At 34.7% G+C, this 18,792-nt stretch overlaps 1 long non-coding RNA gene across 1 annotated transcript in view; it reads left to right on the forward strand.

Moving 5' to 3' along the window:
* Positions 1 to 18,792, forward strand: part of LOC144316742 (uncharacterized) — a 110,985-nt gene that overhangs the window by 67,422 nt on the left and 24,771 nt on the right. Inside the window, exons 3-4 of the long non-coding RNA XR_013382593.1 lie at positions 7,836 to 7,991; positions 8,119 to 8,269. This is a non-coding gene — a long non-coding RNA (uncharacterized LOC144316742). The remainder of the gene's footprint in view (positions 1 to 7,835; positions 7,992 to 8,118; positions 8,270 to 18,792) is intronic.

Here is an 18,792-nt window from a genome sequence, read left to right on the forward strand (position 1 = left end):
ATCAATTTAATAAATTATTGGCTTGAAAAGAGACTTGTGGGAAAAGCATTATCTAAAAATGTCCTGATTTTTAATGGACAACCACCACTGTATTTACTTTCACATAGAATTCATTTGGGGTGGTGACTAATTTCAAACTAATGGGAAAAAATTAGAGATTAACAAATTGTTCTCTCCTTAAATGTCAAACAAAATGGCAGTTCATTTTACTGCTGAAATTGAATTTACATTTCAAAAGTCTTAGGATGTCAAATTTTACTTTATATTTCACAAACTGAATCTCTTCTGGTTGTTTTAAAGCAAAATTATATCCTTGTTCCTGGTATGAGGTAAAACAAAAAGTAATATACGCAGTTTATACACGACAAATATATGAATTATTTATAGATCAGTAAATGTCAATTGTTTTTCTGTGCTTTGTTTCCTAGTTGGTCCTCAGAATGTCAATGTGACTGTTTAATGTGGTTAATTCATATACTTATTTCATGATTTATCCTTCCTTTCTATGATTTACTTTTTCCAATAGGACTTTTTAGTTTATTCTATAAATATGGTCACTTCTCTAATCAGTAAAATATCTTCTAAGCTGCATAATTAGTGTCAAGTTTACATATTTTTCTCTCCTTTAAAAATATTATTTTAGTTTTAATTTTGTAATTTCAATTTGAATTGCCAAAATAATTTCTGTACATTGTTGAAGGTCAAATAATACAGGGTTTATAAGAACAAAAGAGCAGTCTTGTATCTCATCTTCCTGTCTCTAATATCTCCTCTCTATAGAGCAACCAATTTCGACTGTTTTTTCCTTGCAGTCACTGTTATTTTTCAAAATTAAAAATGTGTGGACATTTGTTGATTTTTCTGCTTTGACATGCTTTATTGACTTCCTGCATAAGGAATATAAGAATTTACACACACATACCGCACACGCAAATAAGTTCTTTTCTGTCCTTTCAATGCACTGATTTCACAATTTTTGTAAATCTATACTCATTTCAACTATAAATCAACGTTTAGCTCAATCACAGGTTATATCCTTACATTGTGCCTTTTTCTTTGCAACTTTTTCTCCTCTCGGGGAATCATAATGGGTTTGATTTTTCCGTTGTTGAGGTTTTGTTGTAGCTGTTGCTAATTAGCAAGCCATCTGACAGAATTGGATTCTCAAAGGGACCAAACACACCAGGTGATCTATCAGGTCCACTTTCTCCCTGGAAAATACCCTTTCTGTTGCCCCTGACATTCTGCACCAATCGGAACGGTCTGAGTAGGGAAGCAGCAGGATGACTCCCTGGGCTTTTCTTTCACCTTCCTGGAGATTTTTGTTGTTGTTGTTCTTTTCCAAAGTAAATCCCTTCTTCACGAAATTTCTGTCCTTTCTCTGTCTTATTTTTATGGCCTCATTTTGATGAAGCAAATCTTCCCATATCATCCCGGAAACGTACATAGATATACAATGCTTGAATCCTTGCATCCGATAATATCTTTATTTTTCTCTCATATGTGGTGAATGCTCAGCCCAGTTTAGAATTCCAGCTTGAAAATTATTTTCCTCAGAATTTTTAAGGCATTATTTCATTTTCATCCAGTTTCCAGTGTTATTGAAAAGCTCAAAGCTGTCTGAGGTCTCATCATTTCTATGTGATCTGTATATTCCTTTTCCTTTCTAAAAGACTTTGTGTTTGTTTTTCTTTATTTCTGATGAACTAAGTTTTTATAAGGCTGGGCATTATTATGAGTTGTGTGGGTCTTTTTTCCCCCCCAGAAGTAGCACTATTTATATATGAAGAAATGGAGACACAGAGAAGAGCAATAATTTGCCTAAAGTTACAAGGTAGTAAATAACAAAACTTAGATTAGAATCCAGGTAATCTAACTCTATAGTGCTCTCTCTTGACCACTAAGCTAGGAAGCGAAAAGCTTTTTGCAAATGTATCTTAGAATAAGTCTTTCTTGATTGGTCACATTCTGTTGTATGTTGGGACTTCCCTAGAATGAGAATTTTGTGAATGCTTCATGGAAAATTATACAATTTTTACTAAAACATTACAATGATTAAATCATAATGACCCTCTTAATACATATATTCTCTTGGAATAAGTTGTTATAAATACCCTGTATACATATGAATCATCTTCTAAATAACTGGAACAGTTAATCTATATAATAGTTATAATTTTACACTTAATAATTAGTAACCACAAAGCAGAAATGATTGCTAACATAAGAATGATAATAAACCCATCAATTAACACACAAACAAAAATACACTGAGGGTTCTTTTTTTTAATAAAATAAACTGACTGTAAACTTCATGTGGAAAAAAAAAAGCAAGCAAGAAAAAACAGGCAAATTTTGAAAACAGAGTAGTGATTGTAGGCTGTTATTTTAGATATTAAAGTTCACAAAGCTAAAAAAATTTAAATAATATACTTTTCAATGAATAATAGATTAATGTAATAGAATAGAAAATTTAGAAAAAAGATCAGATATTTTCAGGAATGCAATATGTGATAAATAAACAAAAGAGGAAAAATAGATTATTCCATAAGTAGTTTTCAGCCCTTCTGCCAGAAGTGAGAAAACAAGTCAGGAACATCTAAGGTACGTTGTAGTATTAAACAATCCCCACATATCAGTAACAAAAAAAAAAAAATCAAAAGGAAGATTTCTTTTTTATGCTACATGTGCATTGTAAGTTAGATGGGGCCCCTGCTCTGCATCGTATCAGGTACTCAAGTGAATGAAGTTCCTTATTTATGTTTCCAAAATTGTCTGAAAGCTGCAGGAAAAGAAGAAGAAGAAGAAGAAGAAGAAGAAGAAGAAGAAGAAGAAGACGACGACGACGGCAGCGGCGGCATATTATGCATTGGTTCTTAAAGCTTCTGAGCAAAGTGACAAACACATCATTTTGATTTTCATGTCTTGAGCCAAAGTAAGGTGCTATGCACTTGCTTTCAAGGTGGATAATAAGAAAATATAACCCTATTAAGTGCATGGAAGAGGAAAACTGTAAAGATTTGGTGAAAAGCACATTAAGTCCTTCCTTATCTTTCTTCTCAACCATCTTCATCCACTCTCCCAAGAGTGAGTTCCCAATAGCACCTTCTAGTAATGTCATCAGCTGGAAACTTCAGGAGCTCTGGAGTATGCCCTGTTAGAGACTGGGTGTTTCTGCCCCCTCAAAATTCATATTTCGAGATCCTAACCCCCAAAGTAATGGCGTTAGGAGGTGGACCTTTGAAAGTTAGTTAAATCATGAGAATGGAGTGCTAGTGAATAGGATTAGTGCCACTCTAAGGGTCAAAAGAAGCCAGAGTTCTCCCCTTCAGCCATGAAAGGACACAACAAGAACATGGTCTACTATGAACCGGGAAGCAGATTCTTGCCAGATGTTGAGTTTGCTGGTGATTTGATCTTGGAGTTTCCAGCCTCCAGGATTGTGTTATGTGAAATCTGATGTTTATAAGTCACCCGGTGTATGGTCTTCTGTGATAGCTGCTTGAGCTGATGAAAACATACCCTGTGGCCACTACAGCAGCTCTGGATGCGGTACCTATGAAGCTTAGTTTAATGCAGTTCATGGGCCACCCCACCAGATGAAAGAGACAAGTTATGTCCCCCTAATATATAGTAATGAAATGGGACGTGACAATGACAATGAGCACTCTTGTTTGGAAAGAGACACCTTCTAGACACACAGTAGACACAGGTGTTTATTTAGGCATTTCTGAAACTGCAAAAAAGATACTTTGAAGGATCTTTTATTCCATGATTGTGTCTTGATTTCACTCTGGAAGGAATGTCCTTCTCTATTGTTTTCCTCTGTCTCTACCTTTGCCTATGGTAACTGTCTTTGTTTTTTGCTGGCTTCTGTAGTGGGCATCTGGGAATATACTCTCCTTATAGACTGAGCAGAGTTTTTCTGTCTACCTGGTAGATGGTGTGGGACCAGTGATGTCCAACAATTGCAGATGCTTTTCCCTACAGGCTCAAAGCTCAAGGTTGCTTTAGCAATGGACTATTCTTAAAAACATAATAAGATTCTTATTTATGTAACACTAGTTAATTCCATATGCCAACACATTTGGCCTCATACCTTTCTCTCTTGAATGAACTGGGATGTTTTGCACTTATCTTCTTTGAAGGGGAGAGCCTATATCTCATTTTCTGGAGCCATTTATCTGAATGAATGGATTTACTGCCTGCCACACCTTTACTTTCATATACTTGCATTCATTCAGAGTTTCAACAGTGAACTTGACAGCTAAATCTCCATGATGAGGCTGAATTTGAATTTCCTTAAAATATTTCTCACATTTAACTTCTACTTTTTGAGGGTTGAAGAGTTGCCACTTTAAATCTTACAAGTCCCTGAGTTGTAGACTCTCTTCTCTTTAATTATTGATCGCAAACTGGTCATTTTAGTATTTTTATTTAATCTCAGCTCATTCTTGCAAATTTTGCCAAATGTAGTCAGCAATAAGCAAGGCACAGTTAAACATTTAGTAAACCAATGTCTTGCTGTGGGACTAAAACTTCATTAGATGTATGATCTGCCTCCAAGAACAACAATATTGCTAAGTGTTTGATCATATCATAACATGGTTCATCATGTCCCCAATCTCTGATAGAGTTTCCATGGCGGCCACTTCCAAGCTTATATAAGCAGTGCCACATGCTCTAAATGGTTTTAGGAGGGGAGAGGTGTGATGTAGTTCTCCACTTCTAGATACCAATTGTTGTATTTAATGAGATCAGTCAGTTAGATTATGCTGTGGTATCCAACTAATCACAAGGGTCAATGGCTAAATATAACAAGTTTATTTCTTATTTATGATACAGGGTCATTGTGGTTTGAATGGAGCTCTTTGCTCCATGGTATACTCACTCCCACTCTAGGTCCCTAGCTATCTGAACAGCTCCTCTCTATGGGCAGGGGGAGAGGGGGATTTTGGTGGAAGGAAAAAGAGATCCCATTGAATTATACACTGACTCTTAAAATTTCTACCTGGAAGGAAATGCATGACACTGTTCACATTTTTTTGGACAAAGCAAGTTCTATGACTACATCTGAATTCAAAGAAGCAGAGAAAAAAAAACAAAAACAAACAAAAAAAACAAAGAAGCAGAGAAATATAATCCTAGCCTGTGCCTCTAAGGAGACCTGAAAATATTAATAACTAGCACTAACAACTTCCATAGTTCCTATCTCATTGTAAGATAATACATTTATAATATTTCTATGATTTAAAGCTGAAAATATTCTATCAACATAAATACAATATTTTATATACTCTCAAAGTTGAAAGGACTTTTAGATAGGACATAAAACCAAAGATTCATAAAAATATACACTCATAAGTATTACTGCATGACATTGTAAAGACTGATAAAATGTAAAAGAAAATACCGTAAACAAAAATCAAAACACGAATCGCTGATAGGTAAATTATTTGTGACTCATTTGTAACTCAGAAAGAGAGAGAATTCCCTTAATGTAGGAAGAGTTCTTAGAAATCAATTAAGTAATATTATGACTCAATTAAAAGTTGGATAAGGCATATAAAAAAAGAAAAGGAAACATAAATGGCTTGTTAGCATGTCAAGAATAGACTCCAATTTCTGACTAGCAGGTTGGCAGAGGTGAGAATGTTTGACAATGAACTGATTTTTAAGAGAAAGGTAGGGAGATAAAGAATTTTTATATAATGCTGATGGGAAAGGAAATTACTATAATACGTACGAAGAAAAATGTGACATTATTTGTTCAAGTCAAGCATGTAAGTACCTTTTGACTCAACCATTCCAATTCTAGATATTTATATTACAGGTGGGATGTGAAAAGAGGCGTGTAATAGGTAATATCAATTGCAATATTTTTATAGGAGTTTAAAAATATCAAAAGTTCCCATAAATATTGGAAATTGGTTAAAAATAATTCTTGGTACTTACATATAGTTGAATACTATGCAGTTATTCCATAAGCACTAACAGAGACATATTCCCAAGATATTCTTACTCAAAAAATAAAAATAAGTACAAAGGCAAGTTATGATAGGATATGCTACTGTTACTGTGAAAATAAGAGAATAAACAGATCTGAAGAACATCTAAAGTAGTAACGACAGTTACCTCTAGATGTCTGGTGACAGGAGAGTTTAAAGATTTTTATAAGCTATTTTCTATCTTCTGCAGTTTATGCCAGATGTTCTACTTATTCTGAAATAAATTGAATTGACAAAAATTATTTTGAAGGGATTTTGAACTGCCAACTATTTCTCTTTAAAATAATAGCTTAGTGATGCTAATGCACTTTTTGTTTGGTGAATTACGTTTAACTTTAATGGATATAATTTCACATGGACCCGGTAAATATTATTTACAGCAATGTTTTGTTTAATTGCCCTACATATTTTAAAATTCACGTTTACATATGCAAGACATCTAACAGTGACAATATCCATACAACAATTATAATCACTGAATCCTATTAAACTAAGGTACTCATGCAAATTCACCAGTTTTTCATACACTTAGTATATGAAAGTTCTGTAAACAAAACATTTTTTTATTAAATACACCAATGTATCTGTTCTCTCTCCTCATTATTACATTTGTTTTCATATATTAACTTTAGTTCCAATACGATTACTCCTACTTTTACTTTTTTGAGTTTATTTAACACATATATGTTCTTCCTAAACAGAATTATTGATTTTTTTATTTTTTAAAAATTTATTTTTTGTTTTTTGTAGATTGCTCTGAAAGTAATATGAGACAAACAAGCAATGGTATTTCCTATTATTTTATCCATTATATGTTTATTCCTAAAGCCTGGGTGTGATCCGCAGATTTATATAACAACCAGGTATTTAGATTAACAAATGCTAATATGAACCGATCGTAACTTCCGCTATGCATTCTGCAGGAATACCTAACACGACAAGTAGGGCAAAGCAATTTAATAGTTTTGATAAAGTTTAGGAAAAAATGGAATGTAATTTTGATTTAACAATGATTAGATAGAAGTTGAATCAGAGTTAATACGTCTTTTGCAAATGCATGACATTTAGATGAGCAATTGGATATTTATATCATATATATTAAATGATTTGAGATGGGTTCCCGTTCCACTTTCACTAACTTAAACAGCACATTTTCTATAAGACTGGGAGATAATGTAGATAGTGTAAAAGAGAAAGTATCAGTCACAGAGTTATTTATGTATCTGTATTTGAAAGGCAGAATTCACACTTGCACACTTGAAGCAAAGAAGACTACTTGGGGAATGACGACTAGACTATATTTACGGCTCTAGGTGCAGAATAGTCATTGGTTAATTTGTTTTATGCTTTTATTTTATGTTCTTACTTAAAGATAGCGGTAGACTCTATCCTTGATAGCAATAAAAGATGTATAACATTTTCACTTATTTGTGGAAGCAAATTAAAGCATATGATTTTGTAAATAATGAATATATTGTTGAAGTAAAATAAAATATATTGTAGTTTCCAAACAACCCAGCAAAATGTTTCAATACTGTATATTTTAATTTATCCATGATTTAATGGATTTTTGATTTTCTTCCTAGTGTCAGTATTACATGTTGACAAATCCATATTAGTCTTGTAGGATGCTCTAATAATTAGGGTACAAGTTAAGTTGCTGTAGCAGAGTAAACCTAAACGACAGTGGTTTAATGAGGCTAAAAATGCATTTTTGCCCTAGGTATGGGTGTGTGATTCAGGGCTGCAAGAGTGGCTTCTTCATGTTTGGATGCAAAAATCCCCTCTATCTTGCTGAATTACCAAAACGCATCTTTTATTTCATAGTTCCAGATGCTCCTGTTCCCACCATTATGGCCTCACAGTTGCCAGGCAGATTAAGGCGACAGATCTCTTCTGTTTCCACTGCACGGGTTAGAACTGAGCTACGTGGCCACCGCCACCAGCAACACACGTTGAGAAATTCAGTCTTGACTTCGAATGGTATGTTCTCACCTAAAATTCAGAGGTTTGTGGTTAAAAGAAACAATGGATCTGGGGACTAGCAGTGTCTGTAAATCAAGTCTACAAAGTATATTTGCTTATCCCATCCCCATTGTTCTCCCGGCAGCCCCTGTTGGTGGTGGCAATTGAAAAAGCTATTAAGACGTAATGCTGTATTCAAATATAAGTAGCAAGAGCTGTGCTCCACCTCCACCTGCCCTAATTTTTTAAGACTGTCTCATGTTCATCATCTTCCAAACTTGTGAAAGAACAAATGAGTGAGTAAAACATTGTGAGTCCGTCATTCTGTGTTTTCTTGACTGCAGATGTATGGGAATAGAAGATATTTGACAGTACTCAGTTCTATTCATTGAGCCCAGTTTTCTTTGTCTCGTGTGAGATTCCAAATAGTTTTAAGATGGAGAGGAGGTACACAGGGGCTGTGACCACACTGATGGAAGGGGAGGCAGAGATGGTGTCGACGAAGACCATAAAGCAAAAGCAAACCCGTATGTAGCTCCTTCTGAAGATCAGCGGGGGGGACTCATGCATTGTAGCAATCCTGGAGACAGGGAGACAGTGCTTAATAAATACTGCAGGAAGAAGAGAGTGCTTCCCTGGGTGAATTAAGGTCTGTTCCCCATCACGCAACATGAGACATTTTGACTACATGAAAATTTCCACAATGGGTCGGAGAGGGAATTGATGAGAAACCAAGAAAATCATGTAGGGGAATGTCTTTACTTGTGTGCATTGAAGTTAAGAGGATCTTTGGACCCTCTTGTAATCTCCACACGTACTGCTAGAGGGGTGGGGAAGAACAATAAAGGTGGTAAGTCAACCAGTAAAGAATTCTCAAGCAAATTATTCCACTGGGAAACTCAGAGATGCACTGGTGAGCATCTGTCAGTTACTTCTGCTTCTCACTGGTTGGACACTGTCCCCTGCAGCATTAATTCCACCAGTACTTCTGGTTCCTGTACTGAGGCCAATCTGGCTCTGGCCTCTAGAGAAATCTCTCAGGAGAAGGACTGGGGAATTGGAAGCCATCCTAAGAGTGCACCCCCCAGGCAAGCTGAGCCATCATCCACAGTTTACACTGTCTGCTATTAGGGTATGAGAGTACCTGATGCCCCATTGGGGGTGCACAGTTGTACAGTTGAAAGTCTCTCAGGTTGCTATCTTTTGCGTTAAAAAAACAGAAAGACCCAAACCAAACCAAACAAACAAGCAGATTTCCAACATTTTAATTCCAGGGGTGCATGGGTGACTCAGTCGATTAAGTATCTACCTTTGGCTCAGTCATGATGCCAGGGTCCCTGGTTGAGCCCCATTTTGGCTCAATGCTCAGCCGGGAGCCTGCTGCTCCCTATACGCTTCACCCCACTCTCATGCTCTCTCTCAAATAAGTGAATAAGTAAATAAATAAATAAAACATTTTAATTTTAGAGATTTGGTGCTGGGATGGTCCTGAGGTTAGGAATAAAAGAAATTATGATGTTATTCTTTCCCTCTAGGAGGTTGTAGTCTACTGTAGTAAATCATATATATTATATTGTGTGATGGTAATTTGTGTGCTCCGGTTGGAAATATCGGACAGTATCATGACAGGTATCTTGTCAGTCCTGGTGTTCATCCAGTCCAGTATTTCTAGACCCAATAAAAGATCACATTTGATGTATCCTCCATATTCTTGTGGGTTGGTTCACTTGCCAACTTGCAAGGTTTGATGAAATGTAATTTTTCAGAATGGGTCTTCCACGAGACTGTGGTTTAGTTTAACAAGAAACCTGGGTATGTATGATGGCCCGTGTTCACTAATTAAAGATAATCGTCTCCTCAAACATTATCAAGTATTTATATTAAAAGAACAAAAACAGGGATCCCTGGGTGGCACAGCGGTTTGGCGCCTGCCTTTGGCCCAGGGCCCGATCCGGGAGACCCTGGATCGGTTCCCACGTCGGGCTCCCGGTGCATGGAGCCTGCTTCTCCCTCTGCCTCTCTCTCTCTCTCTCTCTCTGTGACTATCATAAATAAATAAAAATTTAAAAAAATAAAATCAAAGAACAAAAACAAAAATGAAGCTATGGAAATGCACTTTGGTAAAAAATACAAACAAACCAAAACCAACCAAATAAATATGCAATAAATAACTTAAATGTCCTTTTCAACATTAGTCTTTACTTATTTGTTTCATGCGTGAATATGTTTTTATAGCTCATTGCTTCCCAGGACTTCATCATGATTAATTTTTTTTCTATTCCTGCTTTTGAACATTGTCTGTGAGGAAGAAATGTTCAGTTTCCTTATATCCAAAAATGTCTTTCTTTCAACCTGACATTTGGATAATAGTTTTTTTTTCACAAAACCTTAGATCCCAAGTTATGCTACCCTAGTATTTTGAAGGTAATGTAAGCATTGTTTTCTTGCAAACAATGCAATTAATTGTAGGTAATTTGGCAGCCTCACTCATTGAAAGTCATATATCCTTTCTCCATGATAGCCTTGAGAATTTTATCTTTAACCCCAGTGTTCACAAAAGAAACTGTTATGTGCCTACATCTGGGTTTTTATTCTAGTATGTTCTGTCCAACAGAGACATTTCATCTGTATGGCCTGTTTCTTTATGTATTTCTGGGATATGCCATGAGATACTTTTTTAAAAATACTACATATTTCTATTCTCTTTATTCTTTCTTTCTGGAACTCCAAGTAAATGGGAATGGGGTTTCTGTAAGGATGTTATATGACTCTTAAAATTTCTTTCATACCTTTGGTTTCATTATGCTTTTATGCTATGTTCTGGAAGATTTCCCGAATTCAATTTTTTTAGCTCACTAATCTGCTCTACAGCTGTATCTGTATGCTATCTACTCATATTAGTTGTGCTGTCAAAGCCTTTTGATTTTGTAGTATATTGGACTGAATATATACAAGTATTATAGTTTTAAAAATCCTAAATTAAATTGTTGATACACTTAAAATTCCGCTTAAGAAAGTATTACACTAGTAGTATCTTTGGAGTTCTCTCGCTTATCGATAAATAATTACATCCTCCGTCTTCTATATATACATACTTTTATTTATTTTTGAACGTCAGATAAATGTAATAATAATAATAATAATAATAATGAATACATTCTTCTGGGATTACTTCTTTATTCACTATTTTGTTTTAAAAACACTAGTATTTATTGTTTAGTCTAATATTAAAGGACTTTTAGCTTTATTAATTATTTTATATTATGAACAATGTTGCAATGAACTGTCTTGCCTATTTCTACAGGGGCACGCGTACAAGCGTTTTCCAGTATAATAGTGGAATTCCTCGTTTGTAGGGTATTTGCATGTTTATATTCGTTATGTAATTCCTGAGCAGTTTTCTAAAAGGATTTCTCCTATTTGTTTCCACAAGTAATATGCAAGAAGCATTAGGCTTTATATGCTCACCAACTTCTGGTATTTTCTAACATTTAAATTGTGTCAGCAAAGTGTGTGTGTGTGTGTGTGTGTGAGAGAGAGAGAGAGAGAGATACAGTATTTTGTATTTTGTTTTGATTTACCTCATTGTCCAAGTAACTGCACTTTTTATAAGCAAACAGAACTTTTGTCTTTCCATCTTCCGGGAAACCCCCTTCTAGTCTTTGCCCAACATCCTATGGGTGGCTTGTTGATGTCTTTCTTATTTTTTTTGTGGGAATTGTTTTATTGTCTGCATACATAATACCCAAAGCCTATTTTTACTATAAAACATTGACTGTCTCCTGTAATTTATTGAATACTGTACTGAAAGTGAAGAGCAGAACGTTGTATGGGAACGGAAGGCTCGTCAGTGTTGCTGGTTTCCCCTGAGACCATGTGGCTGACTGCTGCTGCCCCGCGTCACCAGGGCAGAGTCCGCGGGTCGCTAGCCCAGGAAGAGATCAAGACTCAAAATCCAAAGCACAGTTTCTACTGAATGTGAGTGGCTTTCACATCATTGAAAGGTTAAAAGATTGTGAACAGAATCATCATAAATTGGGGACCATCTGTGTGCTCTTGCATTTGTTCTAAGTTTGAAAGTTGAGTTTGTCTCAGTCGAGTAAGGTCTTCATCTGTAAGACTTTGACTTGGCCTATGGGGCCCTCACTTCTCTTACACTCTCTAGTGTGCTGCTTCTTTGGTAGCATCTTGTCGTATTCATGGCTATCAGCTTCTCCAAATAACGTTGACTTTCAACATGAAGAATATACCGGATTTGTTGGGGTATGTGCTTCATACAAGCGTCAGTCTGAAACTGAGATCTTTCTATAGTGACGTCTTTCTATATTGAATCATCTTATCCAAGAGCATGATGTAGTTCTATGTTTGTTCATTTCTTTTTTTGTTTGTTTGTTCATTTCTTAAATTCTTTCAATAAGGTTGCTTGACTTTTCTCTTAATTAACTTACATTTTAGACAATAATCCACTTGGAAGACAATTCCTGGGTTACTTGTTTCCTTTTGTTAAAGTGTAATTTTAAATTCAATGTAAGTATCTTAACTGCAGTGCTTGATGAATTTTTACAAACTGTACTTGGCCCCTATCAATTCCAGATCAAGAAATCAGACTTTACCATCACCCCGAAACTCCTTCTCAGATTCCTTCCAGTAATAATCTTCCCCAAATAAAATTACCTTTCTGACTTCGAATAGCACAGACTAAATTCTCCTATTTTGTGTCTTATAGAAGTGGAATAGATAGTATGTTTTAAAAATTTAAATTCTAATTGTTCTTCATAGAGTTTTCTTTTTTTAAATTATGTTTTTTAAGATTTATTTATTTATGATAGACAGAGAGAGAGAGAGAGAGAGAGGCAGAGACACAGGCAGAGGGAGCAGCAGGGTCCATGCAGGGAGCCCGACGCGGGACTCGATCCTGGGACTCCAGGGTTGCGCCCTGGGCCAAAGGCAGGCGCTAAACCGCTGAACCACCCAGGGATCCCCTTCATAGAGTTTTCTAAGCAGATTTAATTATTCTCATAAATAGCCATACAAAAAAATTTCTGATTATGTTTAAAAATCTATAGATACTTTTAACATTTCTTTCTTGGGTATCATATCACATGCAAAGAAAAAAATTATCTTTCCTTTATGTTCCTTATTCTTGAATCAATCACTCAGTATTTTTTGTCTTACAGTTTAGTCTAGGATCTGTAAATATTAAATACAAACAATGAAAGTGAGTATCTTCATTTTGTTACTAATTTAAAGCAAATATATTTCACATTTTAGCTTTAAGAATGGCTTTTGCTGCATGCTTTCAGGATCTAAACTTTGTCAAAACCAGGATATATCCTTCTTATCCAAGCTTGCCAATTTTTTTTTAATCATAAACAAATTTGGGATCTTTTTGAAATGTTTCCACAACTATTATAATAATGGCATTCCTTTAATCTGATATTATGATCAGTATAGCCTGGTCATGATTCATTCTTTCAAATGCACTTGTAGATTCACTTCATAAATAGTGTATTTGGTACCTCTGCACATTTTTTTTTCTCCAAAATGATGTTAGGCTACAATTTCCCTTTATGATGCTGCCTTTGCCTGTTTTTGTTTGTTTGCTTTAGGTTTATGCCAGTTTTCTAGAATAAGTAGGGCACGTTTCCCCTCCCTTTTCTGTCAGGAAGGATTTGTACAGGACTGAAAGGTCATTCTGCCTTTAAATTTGATAACTTCTAGCTCATGACAATTTAGGTTGAATTTTTTTTGCTCTCAGAAAAATTTAAAATACCGACTCAACTTTATTGTTTGAAGATATTTCAGGCTTTCTGGAAGTTCTTTGTAATATATCTTATGTATTCATGTAGAGAGGCCTACCTACCTATTTCATTCTTGATACAATGTGATGCTCTTTTGTTTTCTCCTCAATCTCAATAAAAGTTTGCCTATTTTGTTAGTCATTTCAAAGTACCAACTTTGACTTTTGATACATCATTCTATTGTCATACAGCTCTAAATTCTAAGTGTTTTAACATTTCCATTGTATATTATTTCCTTGAATAATCGAATATTATTTTGAATATTTAAGTTATTTGGAACTGCTGTGATTTCCAATTGCGTATTATTATCATTTGTACTTCATGTACTGGTCTTTGCATAGGATGGCACTTCTTTTCAATATGTTAAAGTTATTCTAGTTTTAGTATGTATTACAAATACGATTAAGAGGTACTGGCTAAAATATGCCTGACACATAGTAGAAGTTCAGGAAATACATGTATAAATAAATAAATAATACTTAGATATTAGTTGTGTTTTTGATGTCTATTTAACCTTTTTTGGGGCCACCTCATCTATAAAATTGAAAGGGATAAATTGATAGTTCCCATATACGATGTAGGATTTGTAAACGTCTTTCCATATTTCTATCAGTTTTGTAAAATACAATTTGAGACATCAGAAGATCATAGGTTTAAATGTGTTTTGTCTTCTTGGTAAATTAAATTAAACCTTTTTTCTTAAGTAGCAACACTATTTTTTTTCATGTGTGGGTGTTGCTTCTATATTGAAGTCTATTTTTATTTGTCATTAATGCAATATTTTTGTTTTATTTTTGTTAGTTTCTGACTGATATATTTTCCCATATTTTTCCTTTCAGTCCTTTTTTTTAAATTTTTTTTTATTTATGATAGTTATACAGAGAGAGAGAGAGAGAGGCAGAGACACAGGCAGAGGGAGAAGCAGGCTCCATGCACTGGGAGCCCGACGTGGGATTCGATCCCGGGTCTCCAGGATCAGGTCCTGGGCCAAAGGCAGGAGCCAAACCGCTGCGCTACCCAGGGATCCCCTCTTTCAGTCCTTTATGGCTTTAGAGTTCATAATAACTCTTGAAAAAGATTATAGCTAGATTAAAAGAACTTTTTGACAATCTCTGCCTTTTAACTAGTAAGCTTAGTTCATTTGCCCTTACGATTACTAACAAACTAGTTTCCTTTTCACTATCATATGTTGTACTTTTAACATATCTTGCTTTTTCTTTGCTTCTTTTTCTTTTTTTCTGACTTTAGTTTTATATTTTAATTCACAGGTTTGTTTACTATTCTCATTTGTCTTCCATCTATTGGTTTAGAAGGTACACATTTATATGTGTTCAGTTAGTGTTTATCCTTGAAATTGTAAAATGCATATTTAAGATCACAATTAGTGAATCAACAACATGCTAACTGATCTACTCACATCCACAAACAATACAAAGACTTTAGAATATTTTGTCATAGATCAACCCTTAGCAGCTTGCATTATTGCTGTTTAATATTATGGTTCTGCCTTTATGTTAAATCTTATAAAAATTGTTATTCTTTTATAAAGATCTTTTAGACCTAACAAATATTTTCATCTTTGTTTTGCTTACCATTACATTATTGAATCTCAGATTTTCCACGTGGGGACATTTTTCCTCATTTTGGTTTATGGCTACATATACCTTATAAGTCCCTTTAATGGAAGTTGGTTTGAGTTAAATTATTAATTTTTTTGTTTGTAAAGTTTTTTGAATGTAAGATTTTATTTATTTATTTTCATTTAAAATATTTATTTATTTAATTACATTTTAAATTAATTTATTTATTTTAGAGAGAAGAGTGTAAAGGGAGGGACAGAAGAAGATAGAAAGAGAGAATTGCAAGCAGACTCTGCTGAGTGCAGAGCCCCATTTGGGGCTCCATCCTTTCCATCTCAAGACCCTGAGATCATGACCTGAGCCAAAATCAAGAGTCAGACACTTAACTGACTGAACCGCACAGGCACCCCTTTCTGTAAAGTTTTTATCAATAGTTTCTCTTCAAATATATTTTTAGGGGCACACCATTCTAGTCAACACTTCCCCCTCCCTTTTTTTTGTTACGTTTTTACTGCTTTGAGAATATTAATCATTTCTCTTTGTTTTTCTTTGTTGCTGCTAAGAAGTCAGTTATTGGTTTAATTGCGGTCTACTTGCGGTTCTCTGTTCTTTCCCACAGATTTCAAAACATCTCTGATATGTATCTAGGCATGAATCTCTTTCTATTTATTGTATTAATATCCATTGGGCTTTTTATCTTTTATCAATCTTCTAAAGTGTTTTTTCAAATATTTCCTCTTCGTCATGTTCTAGTCTTTTCTTCTAACATCCTAAATTTTCTCACTAGGGCTTCATGACTTGTAATATCGCTTCCATGTTCCCTATTACATTTTCTGGTCTGCAGTCTGAGTATTTCTTCAAGCACATCTTACAGTTTATCAAAGCCTTAAAGTCTCTTTTTAAACTGCTCTTTAATTATGTGTATTGATTGTTAATTACAACATTTTATGATTCTATAAGTTTCATTTAAATTTAAAAAAAATCTTGGTCTTTCAACATATATTTAATATTTTTTACAACCTAAAGCATAACATGTATTTTGTGTATGTTGCCTATAAGACTGGTGGCTTTTACCAGATAATTTTACTGCTTGTAGTCTAAGTAGGTCGCATTTTAGATTTTATTGTTTCTTAAGACTTTTTCTTAATATGTTTTTTTCTTTTTTTGTGTGTGTGCATGTATGTGAGTGTGTGTGTGTGTGTGTGTACTCATTTCCATAGGAAATATTTGAGACATGAGTTTAAGTACATAACTCCAAAGAAAATTTCTATTTTCTTTTTATCATATGTAGGACACTAGCAACTCTAGATCATGTTATATTTTTCTGTTTTTTATATTTTTTTTCAATTCTCACTGGGTCTGGCTTTGTAATTAAAATTTTTAATAGATTTTTTTTTCCTTTTATACCAAGTGACATGGCTGAAACAAGCTAGCATGCAAGCCTTTCCTTCAAGGCATATTTTTTCCCCCAATTCACTAAGCAATCTAAATATTTTGGGGCTTCTGTCTTTTTTCCGTGTGTCCCTGATCTTCTTTAATCTTGTTCAAACCCCAGACTTTACCTCCTGTTCCCCAGATTTGTATGTTTATTTAAAACCCAAACTTTAGGTAAACACAGATTATCAAATCAAGTTCTAACTCCAGTGTTTTCTGACCCCCCGTGGATCTGAGCTATCTGATTTCTGGTTTGGAATTGTGTTATCTGCTACCTATTTGATCCACCATACTTTAAAAAAATATTTTCAAACATTATCCAGTATTTTTGGTGTTCTGAATCAGCAAGAACTTCTCTAAACATCAAACCTAAAATATTGTTAAAGATAAAAGTCCTCTCTTTAAAAGTTATGTTAGAGTTGTATTATTTTTATATCTAAACATCCCATTTGATTCTGTTTTTAAAAACTTGTTACCCTTCTTTTTTTTAAGTTTTTATTTTAATTCTAGTTTGTTAACATACAGTGTTATATTAGTTTCAAACGTGTAATACAGTGATCCAAGAATCCCATACATCACTTGCTGCTCATTACAACAAGTACACTCCTTTTGATTCCTTTTCATAAATACTTGCTCTTGTTTCTTAATTCCTATATTTGTTTTGTAGTTGTATTCTATCCTCTATCACTTCAAAATAGCAAATGCATTTATTTTTAAGGCACTTGTTTATTATTTTGTTATTTTCTTATGTAGATTTTTTTTCAGATCGTTGGGAATGGTGAGAGAAAAAAACCCGAATAGTAGGATAGTGAAATCATGCTTTGTTTTGCAAACTCCATGAGGGTTCACTGATCTTGAAACCATTTTGAATACTTAAAAAAAATAAAAGAGATACATAATGTAATCTTGGAATATGCTTCGTTATATCCAAGTGGAAATAACCCTAAACCATGTCTAAGAGGAAACCCAACACATCTTGTAATAGTTATAGTTACACTATAAAGAGATGCAGATTGAGTTAAACTTTCTTTAAGCTTGCCTGCAGTGCATCTATATCATCCATAAAGCTGCCAGTCCATCATCCTCATCTGTTCTGGGGCAACATGAGCTACTACAAGGCCTCCTGTGGGCAAAACCATCCCAGAGTGGCACACTGTCTTTGAAGAGCTCTCAGGAAGTGAGGAGGAAAACACAGGCTCTGTGGAGCGGAGAGGAAAGGTGACCTGGTAGCTGGTGCTAAGGAGATGATATGTGAATTATGTCCTCATCCTGCTGAGACCTCAAAACATCAACAATCAATATAAAGTGGGCAGAGCTCTAACTTCTCCCCTTTGAGGTGGTTTCTTTTCCTGTCAGGTATCCTTTGGTAGTGATTTTCTGATAATTTTATTTGTGCAAATATGATTTTGATAATGTGTGTGTGTTGTGTGTGTGCACATACGAATTCACAACCTTTTACCCCTGTGTGCATACCTCCTGCACACTCTCTTGAATCCACTGGTTAAGAGAATGGCGTCCTGACTACCTATTACACATACATATTTTAATCTTTTTGCTTTTAGAGAAAGGAATTTAGGATGCCCGATGGATGTGTGCACCACCGTTATTCTGGTTTATATCTCAGCATGTTCTATTTCTTTCAAACCTGTAGCTATAGAAACATTTATCATTTTTCTTGCTTTTCATGCAATAGGTGTACATAATGTTTCCTTTTATTCAGTGACATTTGGGGTATTAGATGGTAGAAATGAGCTCTATTTCTGAATGAAGGTTCAGACAAGCATTATAGTTCCTGAAAGTATCTGGAACTGCTAATCATCATGATAAATGGCCCACTGTGAGTTGGTGGAAGATGTACAATGGATTGTCACTAGCTGCTTTTGATATACAATTGCTTTTTATGATGTTAACAGTTACTTGACCAAATGCTGAAATGGAGACAATCAGAATGAAGAGGCTGTTATGCCTGGATCTTGCTTCATCTTGATTTGATATGGAATGCAT

The sequence above is a fragment of the Canis aureus genome, chromosome 7, assembly GCF_053574225.1.
Source record: "Canis aureus isolate CA01 chromosome 7, VMU_Caureus_v.1.0, whole genome shotgun sequence".
Lineage (NCBI taxonomy): Eukaryota > Metazoa > Chordata > Mammalia > Carnivora > Canidae > Canis > Canis aureus.